Consider the following 5,586-nt stretch of genomic DNA (forward strand, 5'->3'; position numbering starts at 1 on the left):
CTCCCATAAATTAATAAGAAAAAAGTGGGCAAGAGATTTGACGAGGCATTTCACAAAAAAATAACCAAATTGCCAACAAGTATGAAAATGTGCTCCGCTTTCTTAATCGTCAAGAAAATACAAACGAAAGCAATATGATACTATTATGCGATGGCTACAATTAAAAAATAATAATAATCAAGTGTTCATGGTGATGGAGAGCAACTGAAACTGTTATATGCTGTTTGTGTGCAAACTGTTAAAAACACTTTCAGGTCTTGACGGGTCGGGTAGATCCTTCAGAGACCAGGAGCCATGCACGGCTTGGAGCAGCCGGGACCTCGGCCCATAGCGACCCCGTGTGGCTGCGTGAAGCTGGCTCTGGAGACAGGATTTTGTTTGGTTTTCACAAAAATGGTCGTTTGAGCTGTAAGGCACAAGTGCAGCCTTCTAGGCTGAATGGCGCAAAGACTGGAGTTTTTTCTACAAGGAGCCCTCATCGTCCCAATGCAGTAGGACTGACCCTGGCCAAGCTGGAAAAGGTAACAGGTGGAGGTACGTACCTTTCTGGAGTTGACATGATACATGGCATACCTGTACTAGACATAAAGCCCTACATAGCTGGTTCGGACTCACCACAAAATTTGATGGAGCCTTTAGAGGATGTTAATTTGCAGAACAACCAACATAAACCGAAAACTGTGTCCCGGTCTGATGGCAGAACTGATAGTTGTGATCAGCCACAGCTCTCAGGATTCAAGGAGCCACAACCCCACCATAGCACCAAAGAGAAACCTAAATGTCCTCAAGCTAGAACTTCAGAAGACAACTACGTGAAACACAGCGACACAGCAAAAACCCAGCAAACTTCGCCCAAGCACAGGGAGATAGCAATGGATTTTGGTTTGGAATCAAGAGGTGATCTAAGTCCAAGTGTGGCAGAGGAGCCGATTAGCCCAAATTGCCTGGAAAAGAGCTCTTCAGAGGAAGGTACAGATCAGAGGCTAAGGAGAGTGGAAGGAGCAGCGGTCCCACAAGGAGGCAGTGCAGAGACGCAGCCCGCGGAGCCTCACTGTCCTGCCAGGGCAGCTGACAGAGCCCCCTGCAGTGTGGTTCCTGCCTGGGTGAGAAAGGCCCCTGTGGCCACATTAGAAGGACAGTTTACTCCTCACGCTGAGGTGGACCTCGGACAGCTCAGTTCAGGAGGTGAAACAAATGTTGGTCAGGCGGCATTTAAATATTTTCAGTCAGGCCGGGCGCGGTGGCTCACGCCTGTGATCCTAGCACTCTGGGAGGCCGAGGCGGGTGGATCACTCGAGGGCAGGAGTTCGAGACCAGCCTGAGCAAGAGCGAGACCCCGTCTCTACTAAAAATAGAAAGAAATTAGCTGGACAACTAAAAATATATATAGAAAAAAATTAGCCGGGCGTGGTGGCACATGCCTGTAGTCCCAGCTACTCGGGAGGCTGAGGCAGTAGGGTCGCTTAAGCCCAAGAGTTTGAGGTTGCTGTGAGCTAGGCTGACGCCACGGCACTCATTCTAGCCCGGGCAACAGAGTGACACTCTGTCTCAAAAAAAAAAAAAAAAAAAAAAAATTTTTTTTTCAATCAGAAGAGGAAGCAAAGCGTGGCATTGAGGCTGTGCTGTCAGGCGATCCTCGGTCTGCTACCACCGGAAGCTCTGCCAGGACCGCCTTTTCCACTTTACTGTAGACAGAGCACATGTCACTTGCTGGTTTGGTGATGGCTTTGCAGAGGTTCTAAGGTTCGAGCCGGCTTCTGAGCCTGTTCAGATGACTGACCCTGTGGAGTCCTTGGAGCCTCTGTCACGTCTTTAGACAGCCTCGTTGACCTTTAGTGGCTTTTGGATATTCTGTACAAGCTAATGGTGCGCAGATAAGCAACACTTTGTGATCTCACTGCTTTGATTAATTTGGGCTGTTCAAAATATTTATTTGAAAGACATGTATTTTAATAAGTTTAACTGAGAGATATAATAAAAAACACTTTCAAAAACCCTGTGGCAGTACCTTCCAAAAATGAACATACACACCTTGATCTAACAATTTCACTCTTAGGTATATACTAAATAGAAATGCCTGCATCTGTTGACCATGCAAAGGAATGTTTAGAGCAGCATTATTTGTTACCTTTCCAAGCTGCAAAACTGGAAACTTTTACAGCAATAATAGAAAGTATATAAAAAAAGAAAGAAAGTATAAATAAAATTTGATATATATATAAATAGGTAGATATAACTATACAGAAAAAAACAACAAAATGTGATATTGTGTATATACACATATATAATGAACACTAAATAGAAATAAAAATCAACTATAGCTACATTCAAAAATATACATAAAACTTTCAAACATAATAAATTACCCTGACATAAAAGAGTATGTTCTGTACAATTTCATTTAAATAGGTTTTTTTTTTTTTTTTTTTTTTTGAGACAGAGTCTCACTTTGTTGCCCAGGCTAGAGTGAGTGCCATGGCGTCAGCCTAGCTCACAGCAACCTCAAACTCCTGGGCTCAAGCGATCCTCCTCCCTCAGCCTCCCGAGTAGCTGGGACTACAGGCATGCGCCACTATGCCCGGCTAATTTTTCTATATATATATTTTTAGTTGTCCATATAATTTATTTCTATTTTTAGTAGAGACGGGGTCTCGCTCTTGCTCAGGCTGGTCTCGAACTCCTGACCTTGAGCGATCCACCCGCCTCGGCCTCCCAGAGTGCTAGGATTACAGGCGTGAGCCACCACGCCCGGCCTATCTTAAATAGGTTTTTTTTTTTTTTTTTTTTTTTGTTGAGACAGAGTCTCACTTTGTTGCCCAGGCTAGAGTGAGTGCCGTGGCGTTAGTTTAGCTCACAGCAACCTCAGACTCCTCGGCTTAAGCGATCCTACTGCCTCAGCCTCCCGAGTAGCTGGGACTACAGGCATGCGCCACTATGCCCGGCTAATTTTTTCTATATAGATTTTTAGTTGTCCATATAATGTCTTTCTATTTTTAGTAGAGACGGGGTCTTGCTCAGGCTGGTCTCGAACTCCTGACCTTGAGCGATCCACCCGCCTCGGCCTCCCAGAGTGCTAGGATTACAGGCGTGAGCCACCGCGCCCGGCCTTAAATAGGTTTTTAAAACAAATTCAGAAGTTAGAATATTTGTTGTCATTGGAGGAGTGAGCACAGTGACTTGGGGTGAGAACATGAGGGAGTCTTTGGAGGGTTAGTAATGTTTCTTGTACTAGTTACTGTTTGTGTTTGCTTCAGGTAATTCATTGAGCAATATACTTATTATTTCTATCCCTTGGTGTACGTGGATGTTATGCTTCAACACAGAAATTTAATGAGCTGGATCCAGAACTTTTATTTCTCTGGTTAGTCCTAAGGCCAGTAGCCGTGAGAGTTGGTTCAAGACTCCCGAATTACAGCATCTAGGTTCATATCCCGGATCTCACTGCTTCCCATATTACAGAACTTGGATAAGTTACTCTCTCCAAGCTTCAGTTTCTTTGTCTGTAAAATGGATGAATTATAGTTTTCTTCTCAGAGTTATTGAGATTATTAAATCCTCACAATAAATCCTAGTTGTTTTTGTGTTCCATCCTGATTTTTGTTCTCTAGACTATGAAGACAGATGATGGCTTGCAGTAGAGAAAGGAGAAAGATTAGGTTTAAGTCAAAGACATTTCCAAGGTGAAAAGTGAGAAGTAAAGATCAGAGATGGTGCTGAGGTGCAAGAAGGAGGGTCAAAGGCCTTCTATTTTATCTCTAGCCTCCTGCCTATCTTCACACATGAAAGGTGGACTAACCAGATGATCTCATTGGTTAGTCCTCCCAGCTATGACATTGGCAAAATTGGGGGGAGGATGGAAATGCCATCCAAACCCAAACACAAATGTCCACATTTGATTCGATCTTACACATGAAGGCCCAGAACTATGGGGTTAAGGGAGATAAGTTTTCAGTGGTAGGATTGTTAGTTAATTTAGTTTCTCACTGATTTTTTTTCTCTTTTCTAATTTTCTGTAATAAGTTTGTCAATTAATTGGAACAAAATATATCTATTTCTTCATATTTATATCCACATAATTAGGGTTATAAAGAAAGGAAAAAAGGAAGGAAATAAATAAGGAAGGAAGGAAGGAAACAAAGAAAGAGGAAAGAAACCACAAACTGACAGGTATTCTCAGAATAGGAAGTCAAAAATTATCTGGGCAGGGAAAACACTGTTTCTGATGCACAAGGACTAAGCCAGCAGAGCATTTTGAGATTGGACAGAGTAACAGATATTACAAATAACTCTGGGATGTTTTCTGGTTTTTATTGTGTTTTTCACCCCTTCCCTCAATTGCGTACATTTTTTTCTTTTATTTATTTATTTTTTTAGCTAAAACTAATCCAATCTTCCTTTTAATATTTCACCATGTTAATAAAACTCTGGAAAACAGAATGGTAAACATTTTCTTACTTTCAAAACCTAGCCTGGATGAAATGACCACTTGGTCTAGGAAGCTGGTATGCCGAGCATTTATTAGCATTCTGAGCACGAATCCTTGTTCTAAGAATCTAAGTACTGCAGTGATTTGGCAGTGCAATTCCATTTCTGGGATTAGTCCTTATAGAATTAGTTGTACAAAGGCTCAAAGATACAAGGAAGTTTACAGAGAACTGTTCGCAATATTTATAAATTGGAAACAAAGAAAAAAAGGTCATCAATTGAGGATAGTTAAATCATTATGACTTATCCATATTAATAAATTCTTCATGGTCATTTAAAATTGAAATATATCTGCAGTTACAGAACAAGTTGCATAGTATGATCCAACATGTATTTAAACAACGTATGTATGTGTGTGTGTGTCTGTGTGTGTGTGTGTGTGTGTGTGTATAAAAATAGTACTGCAGGAACAAAGAAAATGTTTCTATTTGTTTGTATATGTTAGCTCTTTTTTTTCTTTAACAAAGAACATGTATGTTGAGATTTTTAAAAGGGAGGCCCATGCTCTTGATCTTTAAACTGCATTGCCTTGTGAGGGGCAAGAGTGACTTTGTATTTAATGATAAACCATCATGTGACTTCTGACTAATCCTGAGACTAGGAATACCTAAAAAATGTCTAGTTGATGTATTATTCTTTACGCAGAAACACCCATTCACTGTAAGTTTCACCTTTCCTCCAAAACAATCCTGTTGTGGCTGTGTACCTCAAAGGCTGTGATACTCTTAGACACCTACACATTCCTTCCACGATATAAGCCCTGGGTCTAGGAGGTTGTGGTGTGAAGATCTACCTGTCTTATGGTCTGTCAAGACAAAGCTTCTGTCCATAAGTTCCCCTAATATAACACCCTTTGCCAACAAACTGGATTTGTTAGCCTCATTCTTTGGTTTCTTGTGTCCTTTGATATTTTGGAGCCACTTTGCACATACAGCCCTTTCATGGAACATCTTGACACCTCCCTCCATAACTTTTCAAAATTCTCCTGGGGAAATTTCTGTGTTGGCTGAGAGTCCAGGTGCAAAGAATCATCACATTCTCCAAAGTCAAAGGCAAAATTTTATCTTAACCTTGCTGGGCACAGCCCTGGGCTTATGAGCA

General features: G+C 41.5%; 1 pseudogene; it reads left to right on the forward strand.

The window, feature by feature from the left end:
* The first annotated feature begins 294 nt into the window (after positions 1 to 294).
* Positions 295 to 1,816, forward strand: LOC138382413 (tRNA (adenine(37)-N6)-methyltransferase pseudogene; annotated as a pseudogene).
* The last annotated feature ends 3,770 nt before the right edge of the window (positions 1,817 to 5,586 follow it).

This window comes from Eulemur rufifrons, chromosome 4 (assembly GCF_041146395.1).
Source record: "Eulemur rufifrons isolate Redbay chromosome 4, OSU_ERuf_1, whole genome shotgun sequence".
NCBI classification, from domain to species: domain Eukaryota; kingdom Metazoa; phylum Chordata; class Mammalia; order Primates; family Lemuridae; genus Eulemur; species Eulemur rufifrons.